This window comes from Porites lutea, chromosome 9 (genome assembly GCF_958299795.1).
Source record: "Porites lutea chromosome 9, jaPorLute2.1, whole genome shotgun sequence".
In the NCBI taxonomy this organism is placed as follows: domain Eukaryota; kingdom Metazoa; phylum Cnidaria; class Anthozoa; order Scleractinia; family Poritidae; genus Porites; species Porites lutea.
Window position 1 is genome coordinate 10,130,441 of NC_133209.1, and position 18,843 is coordinate 10,149,283.

The window sequence follows — 18,843 nt, forward strand, 5'->3', positions numbered from 1 at the left end:
TCAGGTGGTAAATGAACGGGCGAGTGAGCGGCGAAGCTGTGAGGGGCGGAGGAAACGAAGAGCTCCAACTTTCTTTCCCCGCACCTTGCTCCCGCGTCTCCTTTTTCGTGCCAGTGGCGCGTGACTTCTCTCGATATCCCTTAAAGAGAGATCATCTACCAAGGAGAGTTGAAGATAACTTGAGACGTAATTGTCGCGTCCTATTTACGACGCGCCAGACAAGAAGACATTTGATACCGGCAATGTTAACCGTCTCTAAATGATGAAATGGTTATCAAATCTGGTTTTTCCACAGTAAATTGTAGGAAATTATTGAAATTCAGATTGTTTATCCATATACCGTAAAATTTCGAAAATAAGCCCCTCCAAATATAAGCCCCCCAAACCGGTGACGCAAAAAACCCTCCGTTAAATCGCCCCTCCAAATATAAGCCCCCCGGGGCCTTGTACTTGGAAAATTGCACTCAAATACAAAGTAAAACAAAGCAAAAGTGGTAAATTTATTTCCAACTATAAGGCTAGCTAAATCGATTTTGAAACGCAAATTTCCCTCCGTAGATAAGCCTCTCCGAATATAAGCCCCTCTAGAAATAAACCCCTCAAATAGGGCCTTTGAAAAATATAAGCCCCGGGGCTTATTTTCGGAATTTTACGGTATTTAATATACAGTGTACTATCTTCTCTCTGGAAACACGATACTTTTTTGTTGAGGTTATTTAGGTATATAATTATAGAAAACAACACAAAAAACGGAAAAAAAAAAAAGAAAGAAAGAAAGAAGAAAAAAAGATAAGGTATTGAGTAGGACTCGGCTCTACGCGCTAATACCTTATCACTACACCGCAGAGGCTGATTGCGTAACCTTGGGGAAAAGCCTTTTGTTTAATGCCTTTTCCATGGAACTTTCGCCTGCAACGGCGTTTAAAGATGATCGAGCCGCATCAACCGAGCTATTGACAGTAAAAAAAAAAAACAATGTAAACGCATTTCATGGCAATAAATGAATGACAGAACATAATTATGCATTCCAAAACGCTGATACATGCCCTCGTCTGCTAAGTAGGACGAAAAACATATCTTTGTTATTATCTCGATTTCGGATTCTTCCGCTGTTATTTTGAAGCTAATGGTTAAAATCACATACATTTTCGGCTCATACAGGTTCTTAAGAATAGCATGGCATGACATTTTCTCACTTTCACATCGCCTTCTAACACGGGGGATATACAAATAACAGCTTCCTAGGAATTCCGAGGAAAAACTCGATCTATTTACATACTAAGCAAGGTGCACTATGGCTTCTCGTCTTCTTTTTCGCCCATTTCAACCAACCCTTAACAATTAACAACACTGTGGCACTCACACGTGCCTGACAAAAAAAATCCTCACAAACGCGTAATACAGCGACGCCCAAGTGCACGCTCCGATTTAAGAGTAGTTGTCAGACAAAACCTGGCAAAATGTTTGAAATCTCAACGGAAGGGGGTCAACAGAATAAGCTCATACTAACATTATAGTTAGTAGGTTAGGTGGAGTAATGGAGAAATTTAAGAAACATAACTTCTTCACTGTTCTTGTTTTAGAGATAAGAGCATCACTTTATTTGGCCCCCTCGGAAGCCATTTTTGTAAGCAAATTTTGACCATTTTATGAAGCTCACAAACTCCTCAAAATTAAACGAGCGAACTTCTTTTTTTGTATGCGATACAAAACAACGCAGGACTATCTTCGAAAACCATAAACTTTATTAAGTAGCTACGGGCAAGACTAAAACTTTCTCAATTTATCTGACCTAAACTCAGTGTCGGCAAGCGAGCCAAAAATCGGTCGTTTTTGAATTGATCTATAGCGCACAACTAAAAGGATAATAAAACTCTGACATGAAACAGGAAGAAATTAGAGAACTCACATTTGTCATAGTTGCGACTATTCTGTTGAAAATAGGCCGATCCCTTCGATTTTGCTTTAAGTCCTCTTCATGATTTTTCTTCCCTATTTCGCTGTCAGCTATGGTCTGCGGGTAGAGAAAATATCAAAAAGCTCGAAATACTGCCACTATTACATCTTGAAACGGGAAAAAGTGGTGAACCATGGGATAAAACTAGAAAATAACAAAGCGACGCCTTCTTGAAAATTCAGTACTCGGGAGGGACTAACACTAGTAGTTGCCTTAAGAGCCATTTTCTGAGAAAAGCGAGAATCGCAAGACACTCGTCAAAAAATCGAATTTTTTTTTTATTTTGCTAAAACATCCCTTTTAGTGACCTAATTTAAGGAAAAATAGTTTTGGGTTCAAACGATTCATTTTAAAGGAGAAATTAAAAAAAGTTTAAAAAATCGATTTTATTCCTGTTTTTCGAACAAAACACGGCAGGATGCAATGGCAACTTCGAGAGAAGGGTGAACGCGTAAGAAACATTCCCTGACACTGAAACTTCACCGAATTATTATTTTGTTCTTACTCTTGAAAACCTTAGAAGAAAAATTGAAAAACAATGTCTTATATTTTTATAATCGACAAGTCTAAAGAGGTCATATTTGTGACGTTAGACATGCTAGAAAACGAAGGCCAACTTTGACTATTAAAAAAGGCCTCTGGTATATGCCGCTTGATCATAAAATCAATATAAAATGGAACCTTGGCTTTTGTACTAACTTGGTAAATAAATAGTGACAGGCCATTCACAGATCCCGCAAACGTGTCGCATGAATGTAATTGCTTTTCTACATGTAGCGTTAAAGAGATTAACTACCGTTTGGCTTTAACCATTGTATCTCTTAATGAACTGCCTCTTTTATAAGAAATAATCGGAGGTTCTTTTGCACTCTTGTATTTTCTTTGAGAGCTTTTTTCTCTGTGAGAGAATTTGACTTCCGAGAGTGTTTTATCTGTTAGGTTGTTCGGGTAGCCTCTCGCTCGAAAGCGTAAGTTGAATATTCTTATGTTTTCTACGAAAGTCTTTCTCTGAAGAGTTAGTGCTTAGTAGTCTCAGGTTTGATTATGCTCTGGAAGGTTCTACATGTTGACTGAGCAAATGTGATTTTAGCCGTTTGTTTCCCACTGAGAGGTCATGGCACATATATCGATTTACTGTGGTTTTATGGTCGGCAGGATTTGCCCTCTGATGCAAGAGCATTTTGTACGACCTCAGTCTTTTAAAGCGTAAAGCTTTTTACTGCGGCTAAATAAGGGCTCTAATTTTCTCCAAGGTGCCTTATAGATCTGAATAACTAAGCGATTTTCTCTAGTCCGTGAATGAGATGTTTTTCTGCAATGTTGTATCATGCTGGGCCCAGCTCGTAAGTTCTCTTTGCAGAATGTTAAATTGTCACGGATAGTGTTTTACAGATCCAACATTTTAAGAATGAAGTGCAGCTTAAACTGAAGCTACATCAACTGTGGAGAATTGCAGTGTGACTCAGTAAACTTCAGCCTAGTGTTTTTCTAAAGATAGACGTGTGAGTCTTTTGACTGGAGCGTGTAGTTCTTCCAGTGGTAATAGCTTGTTTTGAAATAGGTTAACAGTCCTTAGACTGCTTTGTTGTTGCCACTTTGTGATCAGGCAATCTCTCTGTACTTTGGTGTTTTTCTGTGAGATTCTTAAGCAAGACCGGTTTCGTTCCTATAGCGGAACTCGTCAGTTGCTGCTATTTGGAGTAGCTGAGTGGTGTTTGTGCAGGCAGTGTTTACAGGTTTTATACCAGTGTCTAACAGAGTGTTGGATCGAAAATAGCGTTCTCTGATTGGCCCAGTAAAATTGGCCAATAAGTATCTGGTTTGTCGATCCTGATGTAGGTTGTGTTTCTTTGCATGTCTATGTCTGTAAAATTGCAGGAAAATTCAATACGGTGATGGAAATCGTTTCTTATGATTCAACAATCGCATGTTGAGCACAAATTACAATGCAATATTTTTATAGTATTTTCTCGTTGATTTTCTTCTATTTTCTTTGTGAAATATCAAATACAGTATAAGTTTAAGTTCGAAGGATTAAATAATTAAAAAAAGGGATTTGAAGAATCATAGACTGTTTTTTAGCAGCTCTCTTATATCTTCCCCGTCCTGCATTAAGTCATTGTTCTGTTCGTTTCCGCGGTCATCATCGTCATCGTAAAAATCATCCTCCCATTCGTCCCCAATTTTAATGCAAAAGTTATGCAGCACTGCACAAGCAATGGCAATCTTCACAGAAAAAGTTATTCTGCTATCCAACCGCTTTTGTAGAATTCGCCAACGACTTTTGAGGCAGCCAAAAGCGCACTCGATGGTTACTCGTGCAGACGACAGTTCCTTGTTAAATGTTATCTCGCCAGGGTCACGCGTCGCTTCAGGATAAGGCTTCATAAGCCAGGGGGAAATAGGGTATGCGCTGTCTCCTACCAGGTAAGGCTGAATATCTGTGATGCCGATTCTTTCAACGGGTTCCTTGAGTATATCTCCGTTGCTTGCTCTTAGATAAAGCGAGCTGTTTCGATATACCCTAGCGTCGTGGATACTTCCCGGATAACCCGCTGCAAAGTCAAGAAATAATCCCTTACCGTCAGCAACGGCCTGAATAATGAAATCATGTTGCTGATTTCGACTAAAATAATCAACAGCACTGTCTCTAGGAGCAACTATTTTGATATGAGTGCCATCTATGGCCCCAACAATGTTTGGAAGTCGTGATTTGTCCGTAAATGTCTCTATACACCTCATTGTCTCGGCCACTGTTGTTGGGAATTCGATGTACTCATTCCTTAAGTCATAAAGAGCCTCAACCACGTCTTGACAAGCCTCTATTGCTGTAGTTCTGCCGACGTTTAGCGCAGGTCCTATTGTTTCGTATGAATTTCCGTGTGCAAGGCAAAGCAAACCACAAGCAAGGACCTTTTCAGGAGTGAGGCAATTTCGCAGAACTGTATTCTGTCTCGTCAGCCGGTTACGAATTACGTTGAGCAACAAATCAAAGCTTTCTCTGTTCATTCGTAAGAGCCTTCGAAAGTAGTCCCCAGGTATTGTTCGATCAGTATAATGGATCTCGAACCACGATTCGACTGGACGAGGAAGAGTCCAATAGTATGGTGCTCGTCTTCGATAACGATTTCGTTGTCGGCGAATACATCGTGTCACTAGAATGCTTTGTGCACGTAAATTCTGCATTAATAACAGACAACATATCATTAAATTGATATTGATATTTGCTTGCTGATGAAGAACCAGAAAATAGAAGAAAAATATTATTGCTAGAATTCTTCGTGGAAACATTTTGAGATCCCTCGTGTCGCGGTTTGTGGATTGAAACAGCGGGTAAAGGCTGCTTCGCGGGAAATTGCGTGACGCTCACAGCATGGTGTGATGTTTTGTTCACAGATTTTGTTCTGAAGTGCGACTGTAGCTTTCCGGACAAATTTTTTGTCACTGGCCGATTTCAAGTCAGATTTGTCCTGGACAAATCTGAAATTGTCCTCTAGTGCGACTTGGCCCTTACTGGAAAGTTTTAGCTCTGGAAATCAAATATCATCCTGACACTAAAGCAAGCGGTGAGAGCAATTGAATTGGGAAATTTATGCAAATTAGACGGCTTGCGGACGGTTGTCAAACTAAAAGAAAGGTTTTACATGAAAGGATTACTCACCATTGCTTGTAACACGTTTTTACGGCAAGGAAAGTTATTTCCAACTTCTGTTGTGTCGGTTTGAGTCACAAAATCCATAATTTTAAGCCAAAAGGTCCAAAAGACAAACGCACGTTTGCTCAGCGACTGCGCCAGAATCCGGCCGTGAATCGAAATGAAGTCACAACACGTCACTGCGGTCCTTTAGAAGCAAGAGTTGCAAGAGTTTTTACTTCAGTCAGGAGGCCAAAAGATTGAAAATTCCTCGCAAACTAATGACTTCGATTTTGAAAACCTTTCATCACTTCAATCGTTCGCCGGCTGATAATAAACATCACACAAGATCGTATGACCTTTGGCGTGTGACCGGAAATCGGTCACACCCTCAAGTCACGTTAGCATACTGTCACGAATTTTAATACGATTTTTCACGTTTGCTTTCGACAAAAAATAGACTCATCGAAATAAAATCAGGCCTGCTTTATTTATTTATTTATTTTTTAATTTCTTTTATAGCCTGCAGAACTTGTTCCCCATGCATCGCGCGTGTCTCGCGCCCCCAGTCCGCTTCGCAGTGCTAGCGTGAAAAGCGCAAAAAACTGAAATTGACTCCTGTTCTGCAGTTGATTTCTTTTATAGACACCTTCTACGCATTGACAGGCTCTGACAAAAGTGTATTTTTATTATTATTATTTTTTGAAGTGCTACATCATTTTCCTATAAATTTCAAACGTGACTGCTAAAAGACTGTTTGGAACCCATGGATCGAGAAAAGCTGTGCCGGAGAGAAGGTCAACCTCCCAGCCGAGCCAACTTTTGCGAACGTTTATATGAGGAAAAAACTGACCACTTTGTCCCAGTCAACAGTGCTTGCGCATGCTGTCTTTGTCTAGCCTTGACCGTGTTGTCCCAACTACAATCGGAGACAAATAGGGATACTTCGGAGAACAAACGAATCCGCACCCTCCCCTGTCCCCTCCATTCAAAGTTGGGGTGTTTGTTGTTTTCTATAGGTAGCTAGAACAAGGGCACAACATTGTACGGAGGGGATGGGGGAGGAAAGCTATATTTCCTCCTTTTGAAGTTCATAAAACGTAAAAAAGCCTACTTTTGGGCGAAGTGTCTCAACTCATTTTGTCGCCGATTGTAGCTGGGCGAGCCAAAGTGGAGAAATATTAGCCGGGCTGGAAGGGTGAGGCCACCACTACCAGCTCAGTGGAGGGCTGACTTCCGGAAGCCCTCAACTCCGCCCACTACTGGTAGTAAGGCGTCTATCCGAACCAACCTTTTGTTTCTCATGTAAATGGTTTACCAAGTTTTGTAAGGAAATGGAGGAAAAGTTGGCTCGCCCAGGGTAGCTTGGGAGGTGAGTAAACACCAGATAACCCCAATAATAAGCACAAACTTTGATTGTCAGTTAGATGTCCACTATTTTAAGTAAGCGACCTGGCATGTGATTGTCGCATCCATGCCCCCTTCCAGATCCCCTTTATTATCGGTAAGCCTCTGATAGGTCAAAGTAATACAGTCAACCTCCCGTAAGCGACCACCAAAAATGCAAAGACTTAGTGGTCCCTAACGGGAGGTGGTCGTTTAGAAGAATCGGACCACATGGGGTCTATTCCGAGAAGAGGTCCAGGCACATTCTATTAAATGGCGGTGTAACAAATTCCTGGCAAAATATTCTTGGGTTGCACGTGACGTCACCAAAAATCAAACTAAGAAACTATCGATTCTTCTGAGTTTCTATTTTCACGAGGTATTACAGTACTAAACATCTTTACATAAACAAATTTTTGGTTCGAAAGGGTTCTTCGTTTTGCGAGAGAGGACGCTTGAATTTCCAGCCTTTTGCGTGACGCGGCATTTAGCTGGCGGCCGGGAAAGCTCTTATGTGTGTTAAACTGACATTATCGATTTCGGGAGATTTTGCAATCTAAACATTCCTTGTCTCAGAATAAATATTACTGTAATCTTTATGAGTCCCTCAAGCGAAGAATTCACGCATCAGTAGGAAAACTCAAAAACAGATGTTTCTGTTGGTTTCCGGCGGCCATATTGGTGTTCCTGAAAGGGACACCAACATGGCGTTTCCATACAAAGCTTTATAAATTTATGTAAACCGTTTTTCCCAATATCTCGCATTTGAAATATTTCACAGACCTGATTCTTGGCAAGGGTTTTTGTATATTTATCTTTTTTCATTTCCCAGATTCTAGTCCTTCTGTATTGAATGGTTTGCATTTTTATTTTTCATTGCGTGACAGTGCAAGCCGAGAATTTATCTTTTACCTCGTTTGACAAATACAGCTTTTAAATCATGCTCAATTTAAAGAGGGATTCAGGTGAGTGAGATATAGAATAGTCTAGAATCACAACATAATCTTCACTTTGTTGGCTACATCTACTAAGTTAGGATATGTGTAGTTCCACGATGTCGCTAAAGGTCTTCAAATTTTCTAAGGAACATAGTGCACACAGCAAAAATAGAGAGCAGAGAATGCGTCAATTGGTCGCTTATGGAAAACAATTAACCGTGACGCCCAAAAAGTGGTCGCAGTCACTTACAGAAGGTGGTCGTTTACTGGAAGTTCCAACTGTAAGGCTTTGACTGGGAAAATTTGGTCTTTTGGATTGGCAGTCGCACATGGAGGTTGGACTGTGTAAGCCACCATCACCTCACTGTGAGTGACGAGAGCCAGGAAAGTATAGTATACACTCCCTTAGGATACACAGAATCGTTGTTTTGAGGTCCCGTTTAGCGAAATGGATCATTCAAGGGAGGTGTTGAAGTCCCCTAGTGAAATTTATAAGGTTTATGGGTTTTTAGTGCAAGACGAAACACAATACTTAGGGCCCTGTTGTTCAAACGTTTAACAACAGGAAATCACTATCAAGCGAATAAGAAGAAGCAGGGTGAAAGCGTTAGTCAACTTTTCGAACATACAGCCCCTCAGTCACTCTCCTCCACAGATTTACCCTGGGCGGCCAGGATAGGGGAATATAATACTCGACCTTCCTTGCATCATCGCGAGAGCTTATAGCCTTCACTTTCTTTTGGCTCGTCCTACAATCCTACCCAACGGTCGTGGGACAGGAAGGTCTGCTTGCGAGGCTTGGGAATCTAGGGAGACTATGGTAGCATGGTGCAAATAGCCAGGATGAGCTACTTTGTCCACACGAACCAAGAGGATTGGGTCTGCTAGAAGAAATCAGGTGTAGCTTTCTGTGATAAGTAATATTCCAACAGTATAGGATCATAGTTTGAAGCCATTTCACAATCACTAGTTTCCGCGCACCTCTACCGGCGAGTTGTGGACAAAAGCAGCTGATAGCTGAATGCGAACCTTTTTTCCACAAAATGGTTTCTGGGTTTTCGCATTCGACAGTGTCATGTATTGATTTTTTTTAATCGTAGTCGAGGTCTTTTTAATTATATACTGTCTATCTGACTGACTGTTTCTTTGTGTTTTTTTTTTTTCTGGTAATAACAGGTTTCATAATTTGGTCGTGGTTGGGGTTATAGGCTCCTGATCGTGAGCAAATAGCGAAAAAATCAACAAGCAAAACCAAAAGTAAACTGTAGCGTTCAATCCGTTGGCCACGGAGAATTGGTATTATTCTGCAAGTTCTTTACTACAGCAAGAGAGTATACTCCCTTGACTATGGGACATTGGGCCGGGGGAACTTAGTATTTTGACCCGGTATAGGGGAGGAGGGGAGGGGGAGGGGGTACTCTGGCCAGATTCCAAGTCACGGGGATGATCGAAGTATGTTTTTTTCTTAGTTTGAAAATATTTTGTACAATTTTTTTTTTTTAGCTGTGGCTTTACTTAAGTATTCAAAATATACGTTCTTTTTTGGTCTTAATTTTCGCTTCCACGGATCACTCACGACACTTGGAATCCGAGGTACCCCTCCTGTTTAGTACTTCGAAAGCAAAAAAGCTGTTTCAAAGCCTAGTAGGTAAATAAAAGAAAAATAAATATGCATGGCTGTTTCTACTGCGATGAGAGGATTTCTTGTCAAAAAATACGAAAACTGTATTAAAATTGCTGACAACAGCTACGAAAATTTCGTGACAGCATGATGACGTGACTAAAGCGTGTGACCAATTTCCGGTCACACCAAAGGTCATACGATCTTATGCGATGTTTATTATCAGCCGACGAACGATTGAAGTGATGAAAGGTTTTCAAAATCGAAGTCATTAGTTTGCGATGAATTTTTATTCCTTTTGCCTCCTGACTGAAGTAAAAACTCTTGTAACTCTTGCTTCGACGTGTTGTGACTTTATTTCGATTCACGGCCGGATTCGGACGCAGTTGCTGAGCAAACGTACGTTTGTCTTTTGGCTAAAAATTATATATTTTGTGACTCAAAACGACGCAAAAGAAGTTGGAAATAACTTTCCTTACCGTAAAAACGTGTTACAAGCAATGGTGAGTAATCCTTTCATGTAAAACCTTTCTTTTAGTTTGACAACCGTCGGCAAGCCGTCTAATTTGCATACATTTCCAAATTCAATTGCTCTCACCGCTTGCTTTGGTGTCAGGATGATATTTTATTTCCAGAGCTAAAACTTTCCAGTAAGTTAGTACAAAAGCCAAGGTTCCATTTTATATTGATTTTATGATCAAGCGGCATATACCAGAGGCCTTTTTTAATAGTCAAAGTTGGCCTTCATTTTCTAGCACGTCTAACGTCACAAATATGACCTCTTTACACTTGTCGATTATAAAAATGTAAAGCATTGTTTATCAAATTTTCTTTTAGGATTTTCAAGAGTAAGAACAAAATAATAATTCGGTGAAGTTTCAATGTCAGGGAATGTTTCTTACGCGTTCACCCTTCTCTCGAAGTTGCCATTGCATCCTGCCGTGTTTTGTGCGAAAAACGAGCATAAAATCGATTTTTCAAACTTTTCCTAATTTCTCCTTTAAAATGAATCGTTTGAACCCAAAACTATTTTTCCTTAAATAAGGTCACTAAAAGGGATGTTTTGGCAAAATAAAAAAAAAATTCGATTTTTTGACGAGTGTCGTGCGATTCTCGATTTTCTCAGATAATGGCTCTTAATGTCTCCAAAACGACGAACTCAGGTAGATTAAGGTCTGGGTCTAAGTCATTTATGACTTTTATGTACAGTTTCCATAAACTATGGTTACAGAAATCCACAAGGGACGATATATGGTGAGGTAAACTAAATTAAAAAAACTTGAAAAAAGAAATTTCAATTATTTGGTCACGTGATCGATCACGCCCTATATTGTTCGAAAATTGTAACCAACGATTCCCATCACTTGCCAAACAAGTAGCTCCACTTTCTCTGTATCAAAACATTGTCCCTACAAAGTGTCTACGAAATCAGCTTGGAATGGTTCAAAGCATTACAATTGGCAGGTGTAATTGGTGTTCACTGACTAGTGCCAGTCCTCCTCCAACTAAAATTATCGACAGAAGAAAGACGTTTATTGACCTCGCCTCATTCCGATTGTTTTTACATGAAGACTGTTAGTAGCCACTTTTTGGACCTACTGAAGGAAAACGGTTTACTCTCTTTCTGGTGGGAATTTCGACTCAAAGGATTTCTCGATAAAACAGGGCGTGGCTGGTCACGTGATGCAGTTATAAACAATTTTTTTAAAATGAATTTGGACGATTTCTTGGTTATGATTGGCCTTAAATTGTTAGTCACGGGATATCTTGAAAATACTTTACGTTATACCATCCCCGCTTAACAATTCTGAAAACTCTGTAATGACCCAGGCCTTAATCTACTTGAGAATAAAAAGGTAAAAGACAAGAAACAAACGAGTCAGTAAATAAATGCACATTTCCTATATAAAACACAAACAAACCCTTATCGGCTACCTGCTCCAATATTACTTCTGTTGATTAATTTTGTTTGTTCGGGGTTGCCCTGTGAATGTGGAACACTCACGTACCTTATGGCTTACTGGGAATCAATACCTTGGAATCAACTCACTTCTCTCTCATGAATTTTTTCGCTATTTCGCTATGGTCAGCAGGTTAATTCTAAAAAACTCGAAAAACTGTCACTGTCGCTTTTTAAAAGGGGAAAAAAGTGCTAGAATATAACAAAGCAACGCCATCTTAGAAATTCAGTACTCGGGAGGGACAGGCACTAGTACTTGCCTTGTCTCCAAACGGTCGGTCGGTAGGTCTATAAAGTCGGAAAAAGAACGGGAAGTAAAGAGAAAGCAAATTAAAATAAGATGAGATAAATAAATAAATAAATAAATAAATAAATAAAAGGTAGCACCTATAGATGTAAGGAAGGAAAACACTTTAACTAAATATTAAGGAGTTCAGGTAGGAACTGGTAATTGTACCCATATCAACATACACCTTCTTAGTCTCCAAAACCTTGATCAGTAATTTATGTAATTTACGTTTGAAAGGGTCTTTGCGCTGTTCAAGTAACGTAGGAGGAATTTTGTTCCAAATTCTTACACCACTTCTAGAAAAATATAATAATAGGTGATTGAGTCTAGATCTCTGGACATAAAAATTACCTGCGGCAGAAAATCTTGTATAATGAGAGTGGATCATGTTAGTGCGGACGAACAATTCAGAAATTTTAGAAAGGAGCCCGGTTATTGTCGTTCCATTTTCTCTTGATGATTCCATTAGCCATGAATGTTTGGTTTGGCAAATGGAAAGCACGCATAGCCTACGCTGCAGCCGGCCCACGCACGCATCGCCTGGACCATTGGTATAGTCCGTCTAGCCTGCGAATTAGTGCACAAAAGCTATTGTGCACTATTTCACTGACCCTCTATACCGCAGCTTAGAGTATCTGGAAAGCAGGCTAGGTATAAAAGGTACTAAATTCACAAGTTGAAGTATGGGAATGTGGTGGTGGTGGTGGTGGAGGAGGAGGAAAACAATATAAAAGTGGTGGTGGTGGTGGAATGGCTCTGCTATTCACGAAGCTGTGTTGAAATAAACATCGAGTATGAGGTCGATGTAGGGTCGATGTGGGGTAGATGTGGTGGAGGGAAAATTAAAATTAAAAATGAACTGAAAAAAGACTTCCCTCGCCCTCATTAACATGGAAGAGTTGCACGCCAAGAATCATAGAACCGGAACTAGGAAAATGTCTGCGGCTGAAAATAGAACTTGCATATTTACGTTACGACTCAGTGATTTGAGGTCACGGGCAAGTTTGAGTTTTTTCCCTTGACACCATGAAGAAACCAATACGAACGTTTCTTATTTTCTAACCAACCAATCGAAATCCAAGACATTTATCAACCTTAAAGTTATTTAAAAAACCTGTAAAAACGGTTAAACCAACTAAAAATAGCACACGACCTTATCTTAATGAGATTCCTGGGCATTTTATTCATGATATAAAGACAAAAGGTTATGACGTTATCGGCGTTAATGTATTTCTCCACAAGTTAATGAGATTCCCCTGCAAAAAAGGAGTAACCGGTCCCTACTATACTACTGAGCTGCAGTGTCCAGATTAAGTAGTTCCGGGTTTAAAGCGGTCGGAAGGAGTACTTTAACACGGTGTAAACGTTTTGAGAAAAATAAAGAACCTGTTAAGAGCAGCAGCACGTTTTAATAAGGGCCTCAAATGCACAAACATTATGACTTCTGTGTGTAAGACCAACAGGCCCTTCCATAACAGCAGAACGACCCGAAACGCATGCATAGCTAATCAAGATCTCAAACTTTCCTTGTAATTTTTTTCCTGTTTTGCAAGACTACAAATAATGTCGTGGTCATCATAAAAGATAGGGTAACGCAAATTTACTAGAATAGTATACTGATACTGGCAACTTATAAACTCCCTTTTTTCCAACAGCCCCTTGTGTCATTGTGCTGCACCGAGTCGTGAAACCCAACTGCTTATTTATTTTGCTGTTGTCATCTACTATCCCTGAGTGTTCCCGATTTCTTTTTCTGCTTTAAATGGGGTTTCTGTGTTTCCCTACAATTAGAACACTCTTACTCATTATAAAAGCGCAGACTTTTATCATAAAATGCAGTGAGATAGGACTGAACTGTAAAATAACCTTTACCGCTTTCCTTCACTGTAATTTTCATGGAGTTATAATAACTCCTCTAGTGGGGCTAATTTAACTCCTTACAGTGGAGTTATTTTTCGTGGAGTTACTTTAACTCCAAAAAGGAGTTTAAAGAACTCTTTTTCAGGAGTAAAAGTGACCCCAGATATTGAGGAGTTAAAATAACACCAAAAAAGGAGTTATCCTGTACCTAAAATTTTTACTCCACTTTCAGAGTTAAATTAACTCCAAAAAGAGTAAAAACAACCCATGTAAGGAGTACAAGTAACCCCATTTCGGAGTAATTTTAACTCCAGACTGGGAGTAAAAAGAACTCTTTTTCAGGAGTAAAAATTACCCCAAATTCGGAGTTAAATTAGGACTTAAAATAACCCCAAAAAAGGGGGTATCCTGTACCTAGAATTTTTACTCTATTTTTGGAGTTATAATATCTCCCTAAAAATTACGGTGTTTCAGTGAATCTCTTCACACAGAGCGTTGTCACAAAAAAAGATTAGATTATGTATGGGAGAGGAGGGGCATAGGGTAATAAAATGTAACCTCCCCTGCCAACAAAGGAAAGCTACAGTCTGAGTCCTTCATACCCCTATAGCCGTGGTGCACGATTATTAAACGGGGTAAAACGTGGTGCACTCTTAGCCCTAAGGAGGTGGTTATAAAAAACAGTATTTCATTTTTGTCGGTTCGCCTGTTTAAAAATGGCGAGACAAAAACGGCAGTTGTTGGCCCTTTTGTTTATGTGGTAATATGCAAGAAATTGGGCTTTTAAAGGAAGCACGTGGCAAAAGATGCCACACCATCTTAAGTAAGCTGCAACGAAAGGGGTTTTTGGTCCTAAAACGCTACAGAGATACGGAAAATAATATATTTTCTTCGAACTCGGTTAAAAGATGTTTATTTATGGAAGGAAAGTGACGTAAGATGCCCCGCTAGATCAAGGAGATAGCTATTTGTTGTTGTTTCCGATAAGTACGTGGACGTGGTTCCTCTTTTATCGCCTGCCATTTACAGGAAAGAAAAGTTACGCTAAAAAGCAGCTGTTGGCGACTTTACTTTACTTAACACAAGTTTGGATTTGTGTTTACTCTTTGGTCGTCTTTCAACTTTGTTTCGATTTTGAAGCCCGAGTCTGGCTATAGGCATCAGATAATGAAAATTCATGCGCGTATTTCAGTAACATAGTCGCGAGAGCTCGCATTTAACGTGGCTTTGTAGTTCTGTACTTGGTAAGGAAATTTATTTCTTTGCAAAAGGAAGACACTATCCCCAAGAAAAGCAATTTTCCAGCACAGCAATGTCAGGAATTTACGTGCTTCAACGGTCTACACGGTCTACACGGTCTACACGGTCTACCATCATATGAGATAAATATAATAATATATTCTATTTCTTACTGTTGCAGAATGGTAGACCGTGGATGATGGTAGACCGTCAGAAAATAGAAATTAACATAGCACACAACTTTTTCTGCTCTCTAGCTCTAACGGACTTTAATAACCATCTTATTTTCACCGTAGTAGATGAAAAACACTGAACGGTTTTACTTTAACAGCGATGTTGAAAAATAAGTCACGCGGTATATCGAGTACATAACGCCATTGCATATCAAATGTCATTGCGTTACAGATACAGGGGTGAAAATGAAGGTTTGGCAGCTTTATTCGCAACTATAGTATCTCTAAATACCAAGAAAAGGAAAATTATGCTGTTATTATGCATTCGCGCTTCTCAGAGTTTAATTACAACGCCGAAACTTTCAGCTATGTCAGGGTAGATAATGGCGCATGCGTTACAACAAAACTGAGGCAAAATTTACAAGTCACTACATTCTTAAGCGCTTTTTTGGGCAGTTTGCTATCAATGACAATGATTTATCGGCTGGGAAAAGCAACACAAAGTGTCATTCCATTTATTTATGTCGCTATAGTCTTCGTTTTGAGAATTTAAGACCTGGAAATCGCTTGTTGAAGTAAACCTTAAATGAGACAACCAGTTGCAAAAGTACTTGAGACACTGTACCGTATTTTGGCATAAATGGCCTGTCCATGATCTTGTGCTTGTGATCCCCCCTCCACCCCTTATCAAAGTTGCTAGCAATACAAGACCATACTCAAAACTTGGAGGAACAACTTTGAATTGGAGGGAGGAGGGAGTTCAGTATTATATCTCACAGACCTGCGACCAGGAGCCCATTTTCAGGTCTGTAGGTTTTGCGGTCTGGTTTGTGGGACTTACAAGGTATTTAAAATTCGCGCCAAAGTTGCTCTAAAAATAAACTGGTTAGTAAAAACACCGTGACACTACTACATAGAAGCTGCTCACTCCAGGCTGATGGACTCCTGATGAGTGACGCAAATAATTGGGAGCTGCAATCCAGTTATTCATAAAGCGATTCAGAAGACTATATAATATGCCCAATCAGCCTATTCTGAACTGGATGGCTCTGTCGAACGTAGCCATAAGGTGAATGTTATCCACATTTACGGGAAAACTCAAAATGAAGAGCGGATGAAGTAATTCGAGTTGATCACCAGTTAACATGCGATCAGGCGATCTTCTTTTTTGCTTTTTCGCCTCCCAAAGAGCGGAAAGGGAACAAGGACCGCCTGATCGCAGGTTAATAGCTCATTCACCACCCCATTCATTCCGAAAAAAATGACAACTTAGAACAAACAAAATTTAATCAACAGAAGTAATATTGGAGCAGGTAGTTGATAAGGGTTTGTTTGTGTTTTATATAGGAAATGTGCATTTGTTTACTGACTCGTTTGTTTCTTGTCTTTTACCTTTTTATTCGTCGTTTTGGAGGCATTAAGCCAAAATGATTATTAACAAGCCAAAATGATTATTAGCGTTTTGGTAACATGGATGATAGTAGGCTAAAATTTGGCTGTCAGAGTTTTACTATCCCTTTGGTTGTGCGCTATAGATCAATTAAAAAACGACCGATTTTTGGCTCGCTTGCCGATACTGAGTGTAGGTCAGATAAAATAAGAAGGTTTTTGTCTTTCCCGTAGCTACTTAACAAAGTTGATGGTTTTCGAAGATAGTCCTGTGTTGTTTTGTATCGCATACAAAACAAGAAGTTTGCTCGTTTAATTTTGAGGAGTTTGTGAGCTTCAGAAAATGGTCAAAATTTGCTTACAAAAAAGGCTTCCGAGGGGGCCAAAGAAAGTGATGCTCTTATCTCTAAAACAAGAACAGTGAAGAAGTTATGTTTCTTATATTTCTCCATTACTCCACCTAACCTACTAACTATGATGTTAGTATGAGCTTATTCTGTTGACCCCCTTCCGTTGAGATTTCAAACATTTTGCCAGGTTTTCTCTGACAACTACTCTTAAATCGGAGCGTGCACTTGGGCGTCGCTGTATTACGCGTTTATGAGGATTTTTTTTGTCAGGCACGTGTGAGTGCCACAGTGTTGTTAATTGTTAAGGGTTGGTTGAAATGGGTGACCGATTTTTGGCTCGCTTGCCGACACTGAGTGTAGGTCAGATAAAATAAGAAGGTTTTTGTCTTTCCCGTAGCTACTTAACAAAGTTGATGGTTTTCGAATATAGTCCTGTGTTGTTTTGTAACGCATACAAAACAAGAAGTTTGCTCGTTTAATTTTGAGGAGTTTGTGAGCTTCAGAAAATGGTCAAAATTTGCTTACAAAAATAGCGTCCGAGGCGGTCAAATAAAGTGATGCTCGTATCTCTAATACAAGAACAGCGGAAAACCTATGTTTCTTATATTTCTCCATTACTTCACCTAACCTACTAACTATGATGTTAGTATGAGCTTATGCTGTTGACCCCCTTCCGTTGACCTTTTTAACATTTTGCCCGGTTTTCTCTGACAACCACTCTTAAGTTCTATACCATATGTCAATTTGCTGACACAGTTTTTGTTTCCCCCTCAAAATCCACCTTATGTAATGTAGCCTGCGTAGCAGGCGTCGAAAAGGGTAAGAGTTAGAGAGGAAGGGAAAAGGGAGAGGAATTGGGGAGAGCCAGCTACATGTCACGAATCCCATACGGAAGCGAAAGTTATACGCATACCGTCGTATCTTGCACTATATGGAGTTCTTTACGAACCTTTCCCAGCTCTTCCATCGTGGCGAGTGTGCAGATATGCTTAAATGCACTCTCGCTACAAAAACGATCGTTCTCCAACAAGGATTTTTACCGAAAAACCTCTCGCATTACAAAAAAGGGGACAAAAAAGTGTAAACCATAGAAACATAAGTGTTATGACCGACTAAAGCTCTACTCTCTTATGGAGGACGTTAACAAGCGACGAAGAACTTTTCTTTCTCTTTCTAAACTTAAGTGCGATTTCCAAGAAATCAACTTCAGGGAAATTCTCCTGAAAATTTTGAACTGGAATAAACGTGACAAAATTTGAAAAAATGCGAATTAATTTTAAAGGTGAAGATTTCGCTGCCGGCGTTGCCGTCGTCGATGCTAGAACACCCTTTTTACTATTTTCGGTTCGCTTTTAACAGTAAAATGACTGCCGAAAATTCTTCGCCTGAGCTTGAAGCTGTTGAAGTCCTTGCTTTCAATAAAACCGCCTTTAGGAAACGAATACCAAATTTCTCCGCGTAAGAAATTGCGATCCTGAATAACTCAAAAGTTTGAAGAAAATCAAGCAGTACTGAAATCAAATTTTACTAACACAACCACTAAACAAAAAAAAGCGAAAAAGCAAATCAACTGCCACTTGTTTCTCTGATTTTACAACACATGTCACTTTAACCGATGGTTGACGAGAAAACACTCGTCAAGTCTTACGTTAAATTAAATTTAACGCATTCACTGCTTCCACATAGACCATATTGCACCTTGTTTACCCCCCAAAATTTCGCAAAACCATTGTTTCCAATTTCTCCTGGGTATTACAGTCAACTCAAGAGAAATCGAAGACAATGGTTATGCAAAATGTTGGGGGGTAAACAAGGTGCATTATGGTCTATGTGAAAATGGTGAATGGTTGGAAGAAATTTAACCCGTGGTTAACATTAACCGGCGTTCGAGCAACCGCAACTAACCATTGGTTAAGGGGGCTTAACTTTCGAGCAACCGAAACCAGGTCGCTACGCCCTGTATACCGATCCTTTTGCAAGAGAAGTCGTAAAAGCATGTAGCAACTAATTCACTAATCTATAAAACAGGACCATTATTAGATGGTTC